Below are 23,720 nucleotides of genomic sequence, written 5' to 3'. Positions count from 1 at the left end.
TATATCCATAAATGCATGTATGTTTTAGTTCAGTTCTCCATATATCCTCTGAAGCTTTTTTTTCCGGACAGGCATTATATAGATGTATACTGTATACATAGTTCACTTCTCCTCTATTTGTGTATGTTTGTCTGCGTGCCATCTTTTGAGAGGGAAAGTCGGTAAAAATAAAATATGACATTGTGGGGGTGTATGACATCATTAACTCAAAACTATACAAGTGACACGTCTTGGGTATTCTATAGTCTTTGAGCTGAACTACAATTACTGTGTTTTTGTGAATGTCTTATGTTAGGGATTGTTATTAAAATCATTGAAAGTGGACTTAAGGAATGTTCAGCCATAAATGCACAAAATGTGACTTACTTCTGTTTTTTCTTTCTTCCTAGGATGTAAGGTATTAGCAAAGGAGGGAGATAAATGGAGAGAAAGAATGTTATGAGGTGGATGTTAAGAGATAGAGGCCGGGATGGAGATCACAGGTGACAAAATCAATACAACACACACCTGTTTAGTTTCTCCTTTCTGGCCCATCTTTGCCTGGAGACCATCATTCACCATTACACACACCACACTGAGATCCACTGGGATGAATGGACGGATATAAGGATGGATACAGGGGTGGATACGGGGTGCCATCTGGACTGGGATTTAGTGTGTTTGAATTTGCCCTAAGTGTGTTTGAATGTTTGTGCGTGCGTCAGTCTGACTGTTTGTAGGGAGAAGGTAAAGTAAAAGTTGTTAGACTGACTTTGTCGATGATGTTTGTCTATATAGGTGCATGTAGGTACGAGGCACGCACATGTGTACGTAATCTTTAAGACGGTTTTATTTCTGTGTGACTGAATATGAATGTGTGTGTGTCCGTAAGATGTTTCTCTCCCAAGCCGAGTAGTGTCGATAGGCGGCTCTTGCTGTGCTCTCCAAGAGAACTTAACACCCCTTGCGTCGCATAATTCTCACAGCTCATTGACTCCTAACGTTTCAATAACCCCTGCCTATGTCTGAAATGCTGCCAGTTTCGGGAGGAATGCACTCAAACATCTTTAAACGATTGAAGGATGAAGAAAAGCACTCAGATGTCCTCTAAACGACTGAAGGATGAATGAAAAAGGGATGACTGTTGAAGTCCAGCAGCTTTCTTTTTCTTTTTATGTTTTTCTGTCATCAGTGTTAACGTAGAAGATCCATATTATAGTATTCAATGAAGATGCTTAAATGTGTTTTATACTTAGAGTTTTAGAGTTGTCATTGGTTGCCAAATATTGTGTTCTTGCTGAGTAAATGCTGTGAGGTTGGTATATAAATATAAATATATAATCTTTCTTTCATTGTTTTTTTCCCCTGTATTCTTTCTTCGGAGTGCCACAAGCCCCACTGCTTTTCTGAAAGCTTTGTGTGTGCAAAGCACTAGTTATGATTGAAATAAAATACAATTCTGGTTTATCAATTAGTGCATGGGTATTTGTTCTTTTTTTTTTAATGAAATTTATTTGTATATTGGTAGCAGTCTCTTCAAAATGTCATTCAAAGTTATCAGATAGTTATTATTACATTATATAATGCTTAATATATGATCATTTAATTATGCATTCAGATAGATACAAATGTTTAAGTACTATTCATATATTATTTTAGATATATGTATCTTTTAAGCATTATATAATTTGTTAATGACTAATTCAGTGAATTGATGTGAAATAAAATAAGTTTTACCTATATATTTTATATACTGTGGGGTCCAAAGTCTGAGACCAGTGAAACTGCCTTTATTTTCCATTGTTTGCGTTACAAATTACAATATTATAATTGGAGTGAAAGGTTAAATCTAAAAATTGACATATTTCTGAATGGTTGGGTATGTGGTTTCTTGACTTGAACTCCGAACATGAAAATCGGATCTTTTGTGCACAAGAGTTCACATGGTCACTGCCAAAAATATCTAATTTGATTTAGCGACCTTGAAATACACAATCTTTAATATTTTTTATTTATTTTCTTTGTTTTAAATTTTCAGTTTGATTTTACATCTCAGATGTGGTTTCAGACTTTTGAATCAAACTTCCAATTTATTGTGTTCAATTTATTGTTTGAGAGAGATGCTATCTGTTTATCTGCTTTGATCTGAAGTGTATTTGTTTCAGTCTTTTATATATTTATATCAGTCAAAAAGACTGTTTTGAGCTTTTGTCTCAGCTCTATTAAAGTGTGTGTGTGTGTGTGTGTGTGTGTGTGTGTGTGTGTTGCCTGTAGGGGTTGGAGGTGTTTCCTCTGGTCTGCAGTGAAGGTGTGTTAGATGGCTGAGCCTCAGGTGAGCAGGTGATCGGTGAATGGCCACTCTAAACTTCACTGCAGTCTGTTCTCAGGCATGTGTGCACAGGTATGCATTGTTCCAAGGAAGGGTAAAGGACATCAGTAGTTTCTACCTCTTACATCACTGTAGGTGAGAGGAAGATGACCAGGTGCATGTGGAATTAAGTGTGTGTGTGTGTATGTTTTCTACAGGCAGGCTGATTATTATATGATTGACAGCTAAGTTAAAGTTGGATCACATCTCAGAGGTGACATTCAGACAACATACATGATTTGAAGGACAAATGCAATGTTACACATAATACATTTAACCCTGTTTTGACTGATAATGTGTTATACTATGCACTGAATAAAAATGTAAAACAGTTAAGTTTGTAGTCCCAAAACCCGGAAGAGAATTTGCATTTTTGAGTCGTGGGTTCCCTTGGGAATCTTCCTCTGGGTTTTTAGAAAAGCAGTTTTGATTTATGATTCAAATCTGTGGTTAAAATTACTTGAAGAGATGCTCACAGATTGTTTTATAATATAAATTACATACAGTCATAGATCAAATGTCAATTTTAGAGCCATTGTGTTTTGTTTTCATGTAAGTTACTAAATTAGGTCTTTACATTTAAGACTACCATTGTTGTCTTTACATAGTAACTTGCTCCAAAAAAGGATTGGTCCTCGTAACCGATTGTGGATGTTTTCTGTGATTAACAACAAAAATATCTGCCTTTTATTTTCTCTACTAATGTATAGCATTATAAGACATGACTTATGTAGCACATTACTCATATTAACCACTTTCATGGTGTTTGTTCTTTCCTTTTTATAGCTTGATAGCCTGTGGTTATTGCATGCTTTCATTGTATAGAAAACAGCAGCAATATTCTTTCACAGATCTCCTGTTGTGTTCTACAGAAGAAAGTCATATAGGTGAGTAATTGATGGCAGAATTGAAATTTTACAGTGATCTGTCTTGTAAGAGATCACAATTTTGCCTGTTTTCTGTTAAAAAAAGCAGATATCTGATCATGTGCAGAGAATATCATAGCAAACTTGAGATTGTGAGTGTGTGTGTGTGTGTGTTCACATGTTCTCATGAGTCCACATCTCTACACAGACTGAAGAGTGAGTTATTCAGTGAGACAGCGAGTCCCAAGAGCACCGTGTGTGTGCCCACGTGATGAACACATAATGCAGTTCTCCCAGTTAACCAGCAATGAGTGAACCTGTCAGACCCTTGAGCCTCATGGTTACTGCCTGATGCTGCCTCTTCAGTGCTGTGTGGGTTAAACGGCCACTCATGCCTGTCATGGCTGCCCAAGCAATGGGGACTAACAGCCCTGTGGCCCCCTGATATTACTAGTATACGAGAAGAACAGAGATTGTGCATTACAGTGATTTCAGCATGGTAAAAGTGTTGTTAGTGCTTTTATAAAATGGCAGCAACAGACATATGATAAACAATGCTAATGTTTAATAGATGATCACAATTATTAATAATAATCATGTCTTGGCAGGTAGGGCACATCTGACATTTTCTACATTTTGCTAATCAGTACTTTAGTCATTTAGTTTTCCAGTAAACATATCTTTAAATAAAACAACAACAACCTTAAAACATTATATATATTTATGAGAAAATGCAAATTAGGTTAACGAAATAAAATATAGCCCTGTTCTCAGAGAACATATGCTACCATTCAAAAGTTTGCATTAAAGTGTCTTATGGTCACTGAGGCTGCTTTTTATTTGATCATAAATGAAGTAAAACGAGTAATATTGCAATATATTATAACAATTTAAAATAACTGTTTTCTATTTTAATATATTTTTAATTTGTTTTGTTTTTTTCTTCCTGTGATGGCAAAGCTGAATCTTAAATTGTCTTTATTTGTTGTTTTCTTGTTTTAAGCATAAATTGAACTAGATTTAATGAGATTTATGCTTAAAGTAAAACTAAGTTATTTGCACAAGGTAAGAATTCAAGATGTATTCTCTTGCACAGTTTACATGGTTTGCAAATGTATCTTATTTATGGATGTTTAGATATTTTTACTAGAAAACAAACTAACATCAGGGATCCGGGGCTCTCAGCAGTGTGTGTGTCTGTGTTTGTGATGGAATGGATCTGGCTTTTGACTGATGTGCTGATAGTGATGTGAAACTCTTGGAGCACATTTTTGGCACTTGAGTGAAGGGACACTGCTGTGATCTGGCTTAAAGGATTCCAGTGTATGTGTGTGTGTCTGTCTGTGCTGTTGACAGTTTCATTCTGCTAAACTCTGCTGTGACCTGACTTTAGAAATGTATTTGCAGCGCTCCAGAGAGAGATACAGTGTGTGTGTGTCGGTGGCCTTCTGAAGTCCTTCCACTCTGCAATGGCTTTGGTCTCAGGGACCACTTTCGAAGTGCCTGTCATGTTGTATGACCCACTTCCTGCCCTGTCCCACAGCACTGGCCACCACTGGCCCCAAAACCTCAAACACACCAAAGCCACTTCAGTTCCCCAACCTAAACACTGCAACCATTTCATACACGCATATTGTATTTGAGGTGGTTAAACTTCAAGAAGACCGTCCGTATGATGTGTGCGGCACTAGTGTTTATAAGTGTTTGTTTTATGAAAGGTAGTGGGTTTATTGCATTAACTCTCCCTCTCTCAGCTCAATCTAGCCTGACATAATAGAGTCATCTGCAACTCATCTAATATGGATGAAAGGCCTTCATAATATTGCTGGCCTGTGTGTGTCTGCACATATGCTCCATGATCTCCAATTTAAAATCTTCTTTCTTTCTTTCTTTCTTTCTTTCTTTCTTTCTCTCTCTCCTTCTTTATTTTCTTCTTTCTTTCTTTCTTTCTTTCTCTCCTTCTTTCTTTCTTTTTTTCTTTCTTTATCATGTTTAATGCATTTTCTGGACACAAGATGGATAAAGCCGGCTATTAGAGGGGAATTAAGATGTTTCGATAGGCCTGCGAGAAAAGACGAAGAAGGAGAGGGTGATATATTCATCAGGTACGATATTCACCTTATCTGCTCCGACCTTGAAGGGTGTGTGTGCGTTTGGCCACTTCACAGTCGTACACACACCTACACACTCTCCTCTCTGCTTCTTGATTGACAGGTGCTGAAATGAGCCCCTGAATAGCTGTGGGCTTCAGTCTCCCAAATAACTTGCCCATCAAATTACATCCCGCCATCCTCACTCGCCCGGTCGCCTGGGAGACCTATTTATTTGTCTGTTTATTTGCTTGGTTTAAATATTTGGTGGGGAAAATATTGAATTTTTGTCCCCCGGTCAAAGTGCTCATATTTAGTTAATAACAAGAGGAGAGAAGGTTGTTTGCTCTGAGAGACGGAGAGGACAGAGAAGGAGAAAAGGGAAAAGGGAGGGTGATTTTATTTTATATAGGGAAGTCCTTGGAGAAAGAAGATGACCTGTCACTGAGACTCTCTGTGAACGCTGGACTCATTTATGCGTTCTTGAGCTATGAAGGATAAAATGATTTTTGTAGTATCATTGAATTAATCTCTAAATTGCATTGGTTATGATACCCCTTTGCTACATGACCATAAATGTATTGAGCTGGAATGGATCTTCCTTTAAAACACTGTTTGTATTCATTTTCCTAACAGTACATTCAGATTATTATTGTGTTTGTGCTCTTTGGAGACTGCATAATTAAAGATATAGTTCACCAAAACATTAAATTGTCATCATTTACTCACCCTCATTTGTTCTAAACCTGTATGACTTCCTTCCTTCTGTGGAACCAAAAGAAGATAATAATAATAAAAAAAATGTCAGTGGGGTCCAAAACAACACTGAACTCCAGTGACTTTCAAAATATCTTCTTATGTGTTCTACAGAAGAAAGTCATACAGGTTTGGAATGGCATAAGGGGGAGTAAATTATGACATATTTTTTTATTTTTGGGTGAAATACAACAGTTCATCAGTGCAAAAGTTCATGAATAACCTATATTTCAGACAAAATCTGGCCATTTTGTTAAATTTTTTCTCCTCCAGTAGTTCCAAACAAATGAATTTGGATTTCAAAAATGGATTTCAACTAGCATTCAGTGTTATTTTAGTGTACTATTACAGTATTTATTCACATTTTTGAATTATCTTTTATTTTTAGAATTCTAGTTTTTATGTTTTAAGCTTTTTGTAATTTGATGCACTTTTGTCAATTTATGTCTGTTCAGCTTTAATTTATTTCAGTTTTACAGTTTTAGTTATTTTAGTACTTATTTCAGTTAGTTGCCATGACAACAATCTTTTTTTATTTATTATTATTATTATTATTTAAATACTTATTTACTTTTATAATTATATTTTACTTTACTTTAATTGAAGAAAACTGTTTTAATAGTTTTAGTTCATATTTTGTGTTGGGGTGAAATCCCCTGAACTTTGTTTGTTAATGAATAGTGTTGATTAGCGCATTCCTCCACTGTTTAATCACAACCTCCCACTTTATTTTACTTCAGCCACAAATGGCAAGACAAGGAGGGAGATGAGAGAGACAGGACAGGCTAAGCCCCTAGCAAGTGAGATCAGTGATTTCATATCCCCTCATATTACAGAGTTAATGTGTGTGTCATTCGGCTCCTCCCTGCCTATTGATTCCTATTTAAAGGCAATGGTTCATCAACACCTCGGCCCGCTCCATCTGTCTCCTTTTACTCATAAATAAAGTGCACAGCATTGACCGATCAACTCTCGTCTGTAAAAGCACACATGGCAATGAAGGCAGCCTCGCACATAAACACACACACACACACACACACACACACACACACACAGTCACTCCGTATCGGTTTAAGCATATGTGCTAATCAAAAGTGGCTTGGAGAATACCTGAGGGACTAACACACAAATGCACATACTCTCTCACTCCAATCATGGTAATTGCCCAGCAGCGCAGTCGTTGTTTAACGTCCCTCATTGGTGGAGAGATGGTTGCTCCAGTTTCATCGATTTTGTTCCACTCATTGTTTTTCTTTTGACATCAGCCAACCTCGCGCCCCTCCTCTGCTTGTGTAGGTCAGCTCTAAAGGTTGTGTTTGGTCATTTGTCAGACAGCAGTAGCCGAAAGCACACAGACACACACGTTTATCATCTCAGTCAATTATAGATCATACACAGCAAGCCTGGTTGCTTTGGTCTGACCGCTGCATTTATTCTCAGCGGTGGCTCAATGTTTCAACCCAGTTTACATTTCAATACAAGAGAATGAAAGCGCTAATATTACTGTAAATAGAGGTGATGAATTGATTTGGCATTTTTTGTTCTCAAATAAACTTTTATGACTGCATCAATGAGCACTGAACCAACAAATGTTGCTTTATTGTTAACAACTGCCTTTGAACTAGCAAATACTCTATCTATTTATCTATCTAAACAGCACTGTCCACCACTGCATCCGCTACCTTTGCGCCCTATACAGAGCAGTTATAGAAATAAAACACACACATGCTCTGTCACTGTACAACAGGGAATTACACGAGTAAATCTGAGTTAGATGAACTTTTGAAGAACTCGCAGAAAGTGGTTTACCCCGTGTAACGAGGCCGAGAGCCCCTCCGTGGATCCCAGGGTGCAGTGTATGTATGTGTTCAGGGCAGCTCAGTGATAATTCTTCCTTCCTCTCTCCTGTTTCCGGCTCAGTCTGTCCCCCAGCATGCATTGCAGGCGTGACCTCAAAGCTAAATACTATGCCTGCACTTTAAAGAGCACACACCGGGGTCCAGGCATTGAAGTTAGTCAGCATGAAACAACAGGATTATTGTATTACAGTCTGTGTGTGAAAAGAGGAGAGAGACTGAGTTCAGTCTGCTCTTCCGTTGTCTTTCTTTTTTAGAGCACACGCACACACATACACACACACACACTTTAGGAGACTCCCAGTGTGTTTACCCCCACATCATTATTGTTGTTTTATTGTTATTATTTTTTATTTGTATTCTTTTTTATTGTTGTTGATGAGACCGCTAGAGAAAGACAACTCGGCCGATCTTACGTCCTCTTTGTTCTTCCCTCTTTTCCTGTGAAGGGTGGCAGTTCTCCCTTTCTTCTGCTCTCCCTCGTTCCTCTCCTCACTTGCTCTGTCCGGGGAGTCATTATTGCTTTGGTAAATATTTCATAGCCTTCAATACTTCTGCACACAAACACCTGACAACCTTTCACTCACTCACTCACTCTCTCTCTCTCACACACACACACACACGCACACACACAGACATATACGCACAGATCACAAATGAAAACAGCTCCCTCCTGCAGTTCCATCTTGCATTTACATCTGCAGGTTTAGCACACACACACTACACAGACATTGAGGTTTGTGTTTTAAGAAATAAAGGAGATCTTCCTGGAAGTTGTCATCTGTATGGCCAACACTTCTTAGATTTTCTGCAGCTTGACTGAGAGCTTTTCCCAAACATTACGCTTTACACAGATGAAAGGAAGAGGTTCAGAGGATGCTGGTTAGCTTGTGAAAGAACGTGTGTGTGTGTGTGTATGTGTGTACATGTTTTTCCCGGTAGGGACTTAAACCTGAATACACACCAACTCATGGGGACCTGTGTCACTGTGGGGACCTAAATTGAGGTCCCCATGGGAAAACAAGCTTATAAATCATACAGAATGAGTTTTTTTGAGAATGTAAAAATGCAGAAAGTTTTTTGTGAGGGGTATGGGGATAGAAAATGCAGTATAAAAACCATTGTGTTTGTGTGTGTGAGTGTGGTTACATTGATTTATCATAGACCAGAGGTGTTTCCAGCCTTTAATAGGTAGTGAGGCACAGGCCCCCCATCAAAAAAGTGTCCCCATATTGTATACTCTTTTGTTGATGGTGTTATTGTTTTATTGATAACATTTTCTTTACCTGCAGTATAGAGTTGTTCATAAGCTGCACGCACAATACAGAACTGCTTTATCACTGATAAAAAATAAAGTAATTTGCAAGTTTTGTTTCCTTTAATGATATTGCTAAATATTCACCTCATCCAGCACTGTTTTTGTTTTCTGTCTTATAAAGTATCCCGTTGTGGTGTTAGAAACGAAAAAGAAATGATTTAGTGCAGTGAACTGTTCGAATGAATCAAACTGAATCGTGAACAAGTTCAGATCTTTTTGCAAACCTGTTTGACTGATTTGATCAAAAGAGTGATTCTTTTGCGAATTTGGCATCACTAGTTCTTATTTCAAGTTACTGAACTTCAGGAAAACTGATTCTCAGGTCGAGACAAGAATTTGATCAGTAATATTTTAAAGGGGGCGAAGCAGTATTTCTTTTGGGCTCATCCTAATAAATCCCTTCCTGAGTAATATGCAGTTGTTTATATTTGAACAAAATATGGAATTAATATTAATTTCTCTATTCTAATGGTTGATTGCAAAATCACAAGGTATTTAGAAACCGTTTAAAGAATGAAACCCCAAAACAGAATGCAATTCTTTATAGAACAAAATAGAAAACTAGAACAACGTTTCAGTTGTTCTATAGTGAAAATGTTATTTTTAAATTCTTGTAACCAGTTAGTAATGTTCTGAACATTTTTCATTCCTTTTCCTATTCTTGACAGTTTGTCTTTTATTTTTATATAAAACCAACCGGTTACCATTTGGAAAGTAGGCCGGAGCCAAAGCATATAAATACTGTTTCATTTCATTTCTAATCCTTGAAAGTCAGCCCATGGATATCTGTATTTTAAACTGCTATGCGTGCACATAGGAATATGTGAATAGTCATGCACAGAAACCAGAACAGAAGAAAGGGCTGCAGCGAATGTTTTGGCTTCTCCTTCTGTTCAGAAGTATTGTACTGCCAGCAACAGTAGTTTGTTTTCCTCCACAGCGACCCAGAGGGAATGTGACCTCTAAGCTTCTGCCAAATAGAGGGAAATTTAAAATTGTATTCGATTCACCTTTCAATTCCTTATGGACCTTATTTTTACAACTGACAGTCTGCGGTCTTAGTCTTTATTATACATTTACAATTCTCAAAATTAGAGTCTTTTCATTTTTAAAGTCTTTATTTAATATTTATTTTAAGAAATGAACGAATACTCATTAGTGTTACCTGTGACAAAACAGAAAGGTAAATTCTCCTTACTGAAAATAACCTGACTAGCATATTATTTCTCCAAGAAAAACACATTTGTCTTCTTCATATTTAATGTTTTAATTGTCCAATCCAACTTCAAAACCAGACTCCAAACCAACTTCTTTTATATTAGTAATCATAAAAAAGTAAAGTTATTAAATTTAGGCGACTCATTTCCTTACCAATCAACTTTTAGTGTGCAAAAAGAGAGATAATTGTTTTGGAGAAGCTGAGTACCAGTTTTATTCAGATGAATGACATGAAGAGTGATTAAGAGGAGAAATAAAACAGGAAAAGGAATGGGGTGAGTCTGGATTAGACTTTCTAATGGTGTAATCCACCTTAAACTGGGAAGCGTGAGTCAGATGGATAGACTTGGGTGTTGCAGCTGTGGGTTAAACTGCAGGTTAAGGCCTCTGCAGCTATATCTGTCTGTAAACAAGATACTTTATGATTATGTATGCACTGTTTTTATGAGATCATTATAGAGTGAAATCACAGATGCATTAGTAGTCTGCAGTGGTTTCTTCCCAATCAGGCCTCATACACGGAAGTGCCATAGAAACACAGATAGTAGTCCTGTATTAAAGAGTCTCCACTGCTGAAGGGATTTTCTCTGTGATCAGCCTCTATTCTTTTCTCTTTGCTCTCTCTCTCTTTTAGCCCCCTAACTCTATCATTTAACCGATGCATTATTCAGTGTTTAAACAATGCCAGAGGGGCTATGAGTGGGTCTTTGTATAGGACCCACACACAGGTATTTTAGGCTAGCACAGTGGGCATTAATAATGCACCGTGTGCCAAGGAGAGCCAGATTTACCTCGGCCTGGTTAGAGAGCGCATTCTTATACTGATACTCTTTGATTACACAATGCTAGAAAACCTCATTTACCCTTTCTCCTCTGTCTTCCTAAATGAGATAGCTAACGCATGTAGATTGGCCCAGCGTGGGCTAGTCTGATTCAGGGACTGACATTAATGTTTCAGAAGGCTGGTGGAGGACGTTTTAGAACAAGATGCTTTTCAGAGCCTTGTCCCAGAAAACGGCACGGGCGCATGAGCACGGAGAAATAGACGAAGGGCGCATGAGCACGGAGAAATAGACGAACAACAGCAGGTGTGTTAGAGCACTGTTTTGTCTTTGTATAGGACCCACACACAGGTATTTTAGGCTAGCACAGTGGGCATTAATAATGCACCGTGTGCCAAGGAGAGCCAGATTTACCTCGGCCTGGTTAGAGAGCGCATTCTTATACTGATACTCTTTGATTACACAATGCTAGAAAACCTCATTTACCCTTTCTCCTCTGTCTTCCTAAATGAGATAGCTAACGCATGTAGATTGGCCCAGCGTGGGCTAGTCTGATTCAGGGACTGACATTAATGTTTCAGAAGGCTGGTGGAGGACATTTTAGAACAAGATGCTTTTCAGAGCCTTGTCCCAGAAAACGGCACGGGCGCATGAGCACGGAGAAATAGACGAACAACAGCAGGTGTGTTAGAGCACTGTTTTGTGATCCTGCGCTATTGTAATATTGAACAATGAACAAAAAGCCTGTGTGTGTTTGTGTATGTGAAAATGCTGTTTAAACCCATTTATCTTGCAGGCAGACTGAGCACTAAAGGTGTATAAATTAAATTTCTTTATTTTGAATTTCACCCCTAGCAATTCAGTAAATTGCATCTTGAAATGGGAGTAAAACTCAATGAGATTTCACATGAATCGGATATATTACTCGCAAAGCTGTCCCTCCTGTTGCTATGCTGTGTAGTTCTGTATCTCTCTCTAGCTCTATTCCAGAACCTAGTGAGCTGCCTATGGAGGAGCGATTTTAAGGCATCAGAGGTGTGCTCTTCCACATGAAGTACATTGCAAAATGTTACTTAAATGGATAGTTCACCCAAAAATTATGACAATTTTGTCATAATTTACTCACCCTGTCACTCCAAACTCATCGCCATTGACTTTTTGTTTGTATGTGTGTAATAATAATAATAATAATAATAAACAGACATGTTTGTGTTCCACAGAAAAAAGTCACACAGACATGTGGGTGAGTACATTATTACAGAATGTTTCTTTTTGGGTGAACTCTCCTTTTAATTATGCTGCTATTAAGATACAAGAGTGAATAAAAAAAAGTGTAAAAGATGATGAATTATGCAAGAGAAATGTTTATTATGAATATTTGTATACATTCCCATGATCCTTAAGGTGTTGGCTCCAAAAAAGTGCCCCATTTTGTGCATGGCACACTGATTGTTAGCTTAGCAACATGCTAACATCAAAGTCTTAAATGAATGCTTTTGGCATACACTTTCATCAAAAGCAACATACAATGCATTCAGGCTTTACATTTTGTCTGTATGTTTATCTGTGTGTTCCCTGGGAGTCCAACCCACATTCTTAGCATTATTCTGCAGGAACACTGGAAGAACAAATGTGAGTTGAGTCTCCTGCGTGGAGCGCTAGTTGTATAGCTTGTGGAGTTCATGCCTATGCAGAGTGTTCCAAATAGTCATTATGAGGTTCCATCACATGCTCTTTCAATTTGTTGGGTTTGACAAACAGACCCTCTCTCTTTCTCTCTCTCTCTCTCTCTCTCTCTCTCTCGCTCTCTCTCTCCTATGCCTCTGAGACTCTATATTTCAGACCAAATCCTGAAGCATTGACTGCATTTGCGAATAACTCTCACAGTTCTTCAAAATGAACATTTTAAAGACTATACAAAAGTAACAAATAAATAGCGTTAAACTTTTCATGCCTACTTTAGACGTCGGTCTGGCATGAAGTTAATCAAAAAGGTACTGTTTTTTTTTGTGTTTTTTTTTTACTGCCAGGGGAAGCGCTAGAAAAAAGAGAGACGGAAAAGAGGAACTGTCATTTCATATTGCGAGTTAGCTGCTTAATTTGATCTTTGTAAAACTAAGTTGCTACAGGTATGCAGCATACAGCAGTGCTCATAGCCTCGGGGCCGAAAGAGACGGAAAGAACCCTTAGAGATTTCTCCCTCTCTCCCTCCCGTTTTCTCTTCCTGAACCTCCTCTGAAGTTGCCCTTGGTTCTACATGTGTAGTGGTAATTATGAATGAGGAAGAGTTAGATCGGTACAAACCCATGAAACATTTTACAGCTCGCTGCTATTGTAATAAAGATCAATGAACATCATATCGCTACTTGTCCTGAGACTTGGGAGGGGGTGAGAACAGTGTTTTTTCTTTAGTATTCTTTCATTATATAGCTCGCTCTCATCATCTGTACCAAAGGGAAGCGTATCAGTTTTAATTGTCGTTTGCTAGCTTTTGTGATACACTGTGCTGAGAGACAGCGGTCCTGAGAGAGATTCAGGAGACATACATTAAGAATAAAAGAAGGTAAGAAGTGATTAGAGAGAGAAGGGAAGAAGTGGAAGATGGAGTGACAGACAAATTGGTCAACATACAGTTAGACGCTGTTTCCCTCTCGCAAGGTGCACAAAGTGGCACATTTTGATTGATTTGTGCCTGTCTTAAAGGAGCATCATTTTAAACAGACTTGAGAGATTTGTGTCTCTCTTAAAGCCTGCTCGACTATATAACTTTTCAGTCAGCCTGTGATTAATGCACTCAGTATCACTTCAGGGTGATTAAACTCAGGAATAAGTATCTTGGCAACACATTAAAAATGAGTCACATAAGAAAATATGTGCTTGCCTAAAAGAGCGTGAGTGGCTTAAAGTTATTCCAGCTTGTCATAACTCCAGCACTTTTTCAATTAGAAGTGTATTTTTATAAATCATGTTACTTTTTTGGAGGTTTGTGTAGAATATTTCTCTTATGGATTGTGCTTATGTGGGTTCAGCTCTGTTTCAGTAAAGCACTGCTGGTTTAAAAAGTCATTTTTAGTGTTCGACAGCAATGGTGGATTCTTATCTGTCTTATAAAGTCACGTGAATGTGTCTTTACTTAGCATAAGAACTGTGTTTTCTTTCCTTCTTCCACTGCAATTGAAACATGTTGGCATTTAAACTTTAAAAAAAACAAATGTCTTAACAGGCTGTTTGATGTTTAAATCAAATATTGTTTAGGATAATCATTTTATCAGATGAGATCGAATCTCAAATCGTCTTATCAGAGAAGCTCTAAGACTATTTATTTTAATCCCTTGTGCTGTGGATGGGGTTAATTGATTCACCAGTGCTCAAGCTTCTTTTAAGAGATAATGCAATCGTGGACTAGGGTCAAAACCATGTTTATACAAAAAGCTTGTAGAATACTGTCTTATTAGGGTTTTGTATGCTGTCCATTTGCCCTTCAGACATACTGAAGACATACAATTCAATGACGACTTACTCTCTTCTGTATCCGATTGCCTTAATGGTGTAGAAGAAACATGCTCAAAATGCTAGAGGCGTGTCTATAAAACATACAGCCACTAAGTATATTCTATGACTGTGTTCAGTGCACAGTTAATAAAACCATCATTTATATTCAGTTAGAAAGATGCAAACTTTACTACTCTACTTACAGTGTCAATTTTAAACTTTTGTTAACCCAGCCACAGTTTAGCCACAACACACCCAAATAGCATTTGGAATCTGAGTTAAATATAGTTATATGTAATGATGGAATTTAAGCAGCAAATCCACCAAAAACTGTATTGAGAAATTGTTCAATTTTGAATGTCTGTTGACAGACATCACTACATGCCCCTCACAGTGATTGGCTGCTGCCCAGTGTTTTTCACTTCTTATTTATGTAAAGTTGGGCATTTCTTAACTTTTTCACTCTCTTGCTATTCCTGCACCACCCCAACTGTCAATCCCACAATCCACCTCACGGGTGTCATACAGCTCCCATAGAGAATAAACTGGAAACACCTGCTGCTCACTCCGCTTTGGTGAACACATAAGGGATAGGAAGGATGTGAGATTCATTTGTTAATTGTTTATTGACTGTTTATTGAGAATGAATATTTTATAATTCTCTCTAACATGCTTGTAATGAAGGACCTCTACATTAGGATTTCCCAATCTGGGGTTCACAAACCCATGGGGTTTTTTGAGGGTACTGCATGGGTTTCAGAAATTAATGAAAGGTTAATAATTCATGTATGCAAAATTAAAATAACTATTTAAAATAAAAACACAAAGTACAAAATATTTCATTTGTTTACTGCATGCCATGTGACCATTATCATGTGAATTTGATTGAAATATTAACTTTAAGTAAATATCTTAGGTCAAAGGGGTTTGGCCGACAAAAACGTTTAGAAATCCTTGCATCCTCTACATCATGGTAAAATGTGGGTTAGACAGGCGAGCTAAAACCCTGTGGGCCTGAAAAGCGTCCATGTGTCTTTGCAGTGTTGATTGGTAATAAGTTTCACCCTCTCTATGGTCAAACATTTGGAAGCTTCGTCATCCCACAGTGTCCTTTTAATTGCATGGAAAAGGTAATTTGTTCCCATGCACATTCAGAAAAGAGCTGTAAACTTTTCCTGTCCTCTGTCTGCACGGATATCGCTCCTGATCTTCCTGAACTTCTAACCTGTGGTCGTGGCCCAGGCTTGCAAGCACTCTTAGGCCATTAATGAATTTCATCCATCGCTGTCAGTCATGCTTCTGTTTTATTGTCCCACCCAAGCCTTTCTGTGCTTGCACAGAGTCTTGTAACCCTGCAGGCGGCAGCTATTTGAGAGTTCAGGGCTGGGTGATGGAGCATAGGAGTAGTTGTGAAGTTATTCAACGTGTTACTTTGCCTCTTTCTGTGTGTTAACCAGTGTATTTGTCTATAATCTCGACAGCAATCCTGTCGTAACCCGACCAGCCCGTAGATGTCTCCCCTCAACCTCTGCGTCGTTTGGCCCAAAAGCCCCTATTAATCATAGTCTAATTGAATTCCAGCAAACACATAAAACTCTGATTGGGTTTAGCTATTTCGTTTTGCAAACACATGTCTCTGGTGAACCGTGTAAAGTGATATGCAGTGGTGAGCCATGTCATCTGGAACTGTCTCGCTGCTCTGGCTGATGTTTAATAAGCAGAAACATGTGTTGTCCCCGATTTGACTGCCATAGCTGGCCTGATGTCCAGGGAGAGCCATACTTCTGGATTGAGCCACGTCTGTTCCTGTCTGTGATTAATGCTCTGTGATTTTATTTTGTGAAGGATAGCTCTTGTGGTTGTTCGTTTCGTCTCTGTGACCTGCTAAACTTTGGTCTGGAATTGCTTGGATGGCAGCGGGACAACAATGAGAATATTTCCGTCGGAGCCGAGCAACACTGGAAAGCCGGAATAATTATCAGCAGCTGTCCACATCAAACTTCAGAGCGTCGGGAGGGACCCCGCTCTTCTCAAATGGACATGAGTGACAGGGCTCATACCCTCTGTGCTGGACTGGATGAAGAGCGAAGAGGAAACGGGCAAGGAAAACGAGGGAGACAGAAGGAAAGAAAGAAATCCATATGTCTCTGTTGTACCAGTCACTGCTTATTATCCACGGAGAGCTGCAGAAAGTTTTATGTTTGTGTGTGTGTGTAGATTCAAAGCTCCACTCTATTATTAGAACCTACGCTCAGCTGAGGAAAGAAAAGCCCTACTGTGAGCTTAAAAGATGTTGTCTCATTTCATCATTTAATACACATTTAAAGTGGTTTTGAAATGGCTGAGGCCATTGCGGTCTGCAGCCCTAATAGAAGCTCTTCTCCACCATTAATTTATCCAGCCTTGTGATCCTACCAAAGAAACACAGATCCGAAGTACAAAGCACTTGTCAACGGTTAACAGTTGCTGTGTTACCGCACATAGATCAGATTGAAGTTTCCCCCGTTTCTCCTTTTTAAAGGAGCAGCTGTCGCCATCAATGTTCCGTCGCCGCCTAACCAAACTTCCCAACCAGAGAGATTAGCGGTGCATGACACTGATTCTGCAGATGGTATGAATGCACACACTTGGTTGTCGTGCTTTCGTTACGAAACCCATATGAAACTCGTCTCAGGCTTATAAATTATGTTGCATGTATGATGGCCAGCTGCCACATTGCTACATGAGCACCAACATTTCATCTGAACAACAACATGTGCATTCGCTGTTGATGACGCTGTTGTTTTGAATAAATTATGGCAGTTTTTTTTTTCTTTTTTCTTAACTCAGTGGGGTTGAATTTATGTATGCAGCATGATGAACCCATTCCCTCTATTCCCTATTCATTTATCGGGACAGGGTCAATAATAATAATAATAAATTATTATTATTCCTTGTTTACTCATCTGAATGGGTCAGTAGATTTTTTTATTAATAACTTAAAGACATACTATTTCATTTCCTTACAAAGCTATCTTTATATTTGAAAGGGTAGCATTGTCTCAAATGGAACACTAATGCATGAAAGTATTCTCTATTTTCTAGTTCAGACAAATGACATTTAAAATACATGTGCTTTATCACATTTAGCCCCACACTTTCCACTATGTAGGCAAAGCTGCAACCATTGAATGCATAAAGAGTCTTATGTTCCAAGTATTTAGCATTTTTGGAGGTTGAACAAGTATAATCGGGGTTCTCATAACTCTGTCTCGGGTTTTTTTTTTTTGTGTGTGTGTAAACTCTTAAAAAGTATAATAAAAATGGCATAGAATAATGAATGTACAATTCCATGAAATCTTCATTCAATCATGAAATCTTCTATTCAGCAAGGATGTATTAATCAAAGTTGACAGTATAGACTTTTACATTGTTACAAAAAATGTAATACATTCAGTTCTTTTGAACTTTGAATTAAACAAACATTCCTAAAAAAATTATTATATCACAGTTTCCACTAAAATATTAAGCAACAAACTATTTTCAGCATAAAAAAATTGCATTTTAGAATGATTTCTGAAGGATCATTTGACACTGAAGACTTAAAATTGAGCTTTCCCATTACAGGAAATCGTTTTTCCATCCCAAAATTGTAATTTCAAATTTTAAAAATATTTCAGAATATTACTGTTTTTACTGTATTTTGTTCAAATAAGTGAAGCCTTGGTGAGCATATGAGACTTGAAATGAAATTAAATGAAACCTTTAAAAATCTTACTGACCCTACACTTTCGAATGTGTATGCAAAACAAGGCACACCTTCTTACTTCCCGAAACGTATTCACTTTAATCCAAAATCCCCTATAATTCAGCATTGTTGTCTCTCACCTTGACGTACACCAAGTAAACGTGTAGAACACATTCCTAGAGGATTTGCTACATTTTAAAAACTTCACATATTCAGGCCGGGCCACAGAGACCTGATATCAGTTACTGGCTTTTAAGAGTCTGGCACAGGCTGGGATACCAACGCTCTTGCTCCAGAGAAGACTCGTGTCCAAAACTAACAGAGGGGACAAGCAGGCAATTTTTGGAAATGCGGTTTTCAGTTTCTGCACATATTTTTCCAGCCGTGCTATGAGACCATGATGAAATGTACATCTGGCCCCCGAGAGCGGCGTTTACCTGAGTGTGTGTCAGGTGATAGCCTGCCTAATGACTCTGGAAGTTAAACAGAGGGGCTTTTCTAGCTGAGGTTTCACAGAGCCCCCCATGCCACTAAAAGTGTCACTCCACTGGTAAAATGTGATCTTTTCGCTAATGAACGACACGCTTCGTTTGTCTAGCTCACACGCCTCCTGTTCCGGCCTCTAGGGGGAGCGGCACTGAATGATGGTCTGTTTTTTCTTCCTGCTCACATGAACTGTTATTGGCCACTGTAGTCTTAAAGCAACGTTTGTGGAACGATGCTGAGAGAAAGAGAGATTGTATTGCAGACTGTTCCCGCACACACTACCGTAACTGTTTGTATGGTCCCTTCAAGTTAAAGAAGTTTGTATCGCTATTTATGCGTCTCTCACACTCCACACCCATACCAATCTGTGAGGTGTAACATCAGTGTGTATGAACAGTGGCTTCACACACATCACTTTCACCTTGTCCTGCCACACTCACCTCCTCATCCCTCCTCTCTCTCACTCCTCCCGCTCACTCAGTCATTCGCTGTCTAGCTGTCATTGGAATATATGTTTCACAAGCAGTAGTGGGGCAGTAAAACTCTCCAGCCACAGTGTTATTCTAGCTGGACTAACGGGCACCACTCTGTGAGTTATGCCGCTCTCTTAAAGTGGACGACATGTCAACATTTTATTTTCTTTCGCGTATCAGTGTCCAACATTCAAGCTTGAGCAGCTCGTTATAGCCCAGGCGTAATAGTGTGGTGTTTGACATGTATTTTGAGGTTTTGGCATGTAAAGCCGAGCACACACTACAAGACTGAAGCCTGTCAGCCTTTAATGATTTTAGTCTGTGTCAAAAAAAAAAAAAAAACCCAGACCGTGACCAACTCAAAGTGTGTGCCAGCACACAATTAGCCAAAGACGTTACGACAAGTTTAAAATTTTGAGATGTTTGAAATTTGTAATTGTTTGAGATGTTTGAAATTTTTTTTTAAACAAGTTCTTAAAAACTTAAAAACCCTCCGAAGTCTCAGGACAAGTAGCGATATGATGTTCATTGATCTTTATTACAATAGCAGCGAACTGTAAAATGTTTCATGGGTTTGTACCGATCTACCTCTCCCTCATTCATAATTACAAGTTTTTAAAAACTTGTTTTACAATAAAAATGTCTAAACATTCTCAAAACAACATATATTTACTTGAGAATATTAAAGGGACGGTAAACCCAAAATTGAAAATTCTGTCACAAACAACACTGGACCTCACTGACTTTCATTGTATGGACAAAAAACAGTGAGACATTTTTCAAAATATCTTCTTTTATGTTCCACAGTAGAAAGAAAATCACAGAGGTTTGAAACAACATGTGGGTGAGTAGATTTCATTTTTAAGATGTGTTGTTTATAGAATACATCTTGAATATGTGTAAAGTGTATATATGATTGTGTTAAAGATACGTTCTCTGAAAATGTCTTAATGGATTATGCAGTGCATTCTGTAACTTTTTTAATCTGGAAAGTGAAATATTTTATAGATTAGTGTTTTTTTTTGTTTTTTTTGTAGTATGCAAAAAGCAACCCAAGCCTTTCCTCCACTTTATTCCTTGACAAATGATCAAGAATCAAATCTTTGACTATTTGAGTTTGTGTGAAATGGGTAACTGACACTCCTTGTGTGCTATTAACTGCATGTATGCACTGATACGACAGAAAACAAGAAACTGTAAGTCTTTAAATGTGCATAGGTTGATGACCCTTTGTATTGTATAGTGCGCTTGGCTTAATTCAGCCTAATTGAGTTTGAAATGGAACAGATAACTGAGACACATAATTTTTACCCCAAATTCAGCACAGAAAATTTGAAAAAGGTCCACAGACCCCATCTGGTTCTGGTCATAATATGCATGTTAATTCAGATTGTCCACTTGCTGTCTCTGTTTTGATTCAAAACATGTTACTCACATAGAGTTGCGTGATTTACTCCGGTATTTCTTATGCTTTAGACCGAAACAGACACCCATCTGCTTGACCAGGTTTTCTCCCAACAGATCTGATCCTATATCTGTTAGGATCTGGACTGTTAGATCTACAAAGCATGTCTAATCTCTCCTCTTTTTCTTTTCTCATGTTTTTAACTTTTCCTTGATGGTCAGCATTTAATAATCCAGATACTTCTGGTTGTGAGTCAGTTTGCATATGTTTTGCTGCTATCTGGTAAGGCAGGGGTTGTAAATAGACGTTATTGTTAGCCAAACCAAGGTCCCGCTGCACCTGGGTCAGATAAATTCTGTCGATTATGCCTCTCTCTGGCCACTGACATCCAAATAAATGTGTCCATAAATTGAGTTTGTGTGTTTGAAAGAGAGCAGGGATATCTGGGATATTAGGTCAGTGCAGTGTCTGATTGGCTTCAGCCGCTGTAGCATAACTTCAGTGGGGAAAGCCAGTCTGGCTGTTGTTGTGTGTGTGTGTGTGTGTGTGTGTGTGTGTGGTAAGGAAGTGGAAAGTAGAGTAAGTCTGAAGCTTAGCCAAGTAAAATAAAGACTTCTTTATTGCTGTTCAAAAATCATTTGATTGAGTTTGCACAAACACAGGAGTGGCAAGGAGTGTGTGTGTCAGTGGAGTGCATGTGATACGTGTACTTATACACTTCATGCGCACATGAAGTCCCTGTGATTCCCATCTACGGTAGCCGCTCATTGGTGATCCAGCACTCAGAGCTGCATGTAAGTAACCCTGACAGATCTTTAATGTGTTGGCACCAGATTCAGCCACACTCAGCTGGCTTTCATTCGCTTTGCTCCAACTACGTCTGACCAGCAAGCAGTTCTACCATCTCTCACCGCACCACTCCCCAGTCCACGGTCTCAGTCAGGTCCATGTGAGCAGCTTTAACAGGGATGTAATGTCTCATGTAGACCACAAGCCATTTTAAGCAGTCTGTGTGCCAGAGGTGTATGTAGGACAGGGCTGAGCTTCCTGAAAGATCACTACAGATTTCCAGATATCTCAGAATCTTTCTGCTGTGCCCCAAAAAGCCTTGACCTTTTATTTTGTTAGAATAGAATTTCTTTCCAAATGTTCTTTTGATTTAGTTGTGTGCAAAATGCATTTTTTACACAAGTGCACTATAAACTGATAGTAATGTAACATATAGTTTCATAACTGATAGAAAGTGTTTGTGGCCTGTAAATTTTCCCAATTTGCTCATCATTGACAGATCAATAAATTAATATGTACATAATACATCTTGGACCATGGCTGTGCCATTTTGTGTTAAAGGAACAGGAGGACAATGTGTTGTGCCAGTTACTCTGATGTCCTCCCTCTCTTGTTCATCCCAGTAATTACATGACATTGGTTTTGGGTGCAAGTTCACACTCAGAAAAAGGCATTGTGTAAGGCAGGCAGAAGCTCCATCCAAAACTCAAGGAACACTAGGAAAGACACACTGAATGCATTTCAAGTTGCCACATGTACGGTGCCTTTAGGGACAGTCATAAGTACCGCTGAATAAAACACAATAATAGGCAGACACACACTGAAACACACTTTCTTTAAAGCAATGCTTTTCTCATCCGACACTCCTCCTTGTTGTACCCTTAGTATTGCTAAGTATTATACTGTTTGTATCTATTTAGTTAGTTAGTTTTGTTTTGTTTTGCTGCATATTTTATATAAATATGTGTTGGGAAAATAAATAAAAAATATGATCATAAATCCCCCAAAACTCCACACCTGTACAGTTGTACAACTGCACAAAAAAGTGAGTGATATTATCAATTGGATCTCTCTCTCTCTCTCGTGGCAATCACACTGCTATTGTTAGCAGTGAGAGGGGAAAAAATGATGAGGGGAAAAAAATCCTGTGATGTTACTTTATGATTTAGCCAAAGTGTAAAGTCATACACAGTGGGACACAAGGGAGGTCTAATAATGTATCCGAGTCAGAGATATATACTGTATTTTCTCCATTTAGTCAAATGTGCTAAGACGGATCTATTCATTCCAGATGCATGTTTCATGAATCTGCTCTCTCTCTCCTTGAGTGTAAGTTCCTGGACAGCACTATAATGTCAGTAATCTGTGTGAGAGTAGAAATTCTGTTTATATGGAAGTTAATCTATTTTCAGGCTTTTATTCACCGTACACCATAAATGTTCATCAGTGGCCTCTTCACCGCCTCTTTTTGGACCCGTCAATAACCAGTAGCAAATGCAACATATTTTCTCTCACCCTTCTGAAGGCTGTCCTCTGAATGACCTGCAAGTGTTTTTTATCCTCTGAGTGAAGTTTAGAAAATGAAGGAGTGAATGAGTCTCATCGTCACTCGCTCATTTAATTAAAACTCTCATCTCATTAAATCTGCCTCTCATTATAGCCCTCATTTGCTGCAGCTCACAAATTTGAAGAGTGGGGAGGAGAGGGAAAAAAGAAAAGCAAAAGCAAATCTGTTTACTGTGCACGCTTTTCATTTGTTTAACCAATCCCACAGAACACACTCTGGTTAGGGCGTGTGTTTGATATAATGACGCCATTGTTTATTTTGCCATTTAAATGTGCTGAAAATGAAGGTATCAGGAGGTTATAATGGTCTCCAACTCGCCTCTTAATTTGTAGCTCCACATGCAGACCTCTAGTCTAAAACCATGCTCACAGTGTAAACTTGGGTTCACCCCTCTAGTAGAGTACAGTCTGTGAAAACTAGACTGAAGCCCCTATCATCTGGTTTCCCTTTTCTGGCCCAAACTAAGTGGGTCTCCTATGGGTCTCTTAAGACTTGCTGACTAATAAAAATGTGAAATTATTTTATTTGTATATTAAAATGCCCAGTTA

The sequence above is a fragment of the Sinocyclocheilus rhinocerous genome, unplaced genomic scaffold, assembly GCF_001515625.1.
Source record: "Sinocyclocheilus rhinocerous isolate Xijiao unplaced genomic scaffold, SAMN03320098_v1.1 scaffold591, whole genome shotgun sequence".
NCBI classification, from domain to species: Eukaryota; Metazoa; Chordata; class Actinopteri; order Cypriniformes; family Cyprinidae; genus Sinocyclocheilus; species Sinocyclocheilus rhinocerous.
This window is presented reverse-complemented; position numbering follows the sequence as displayed.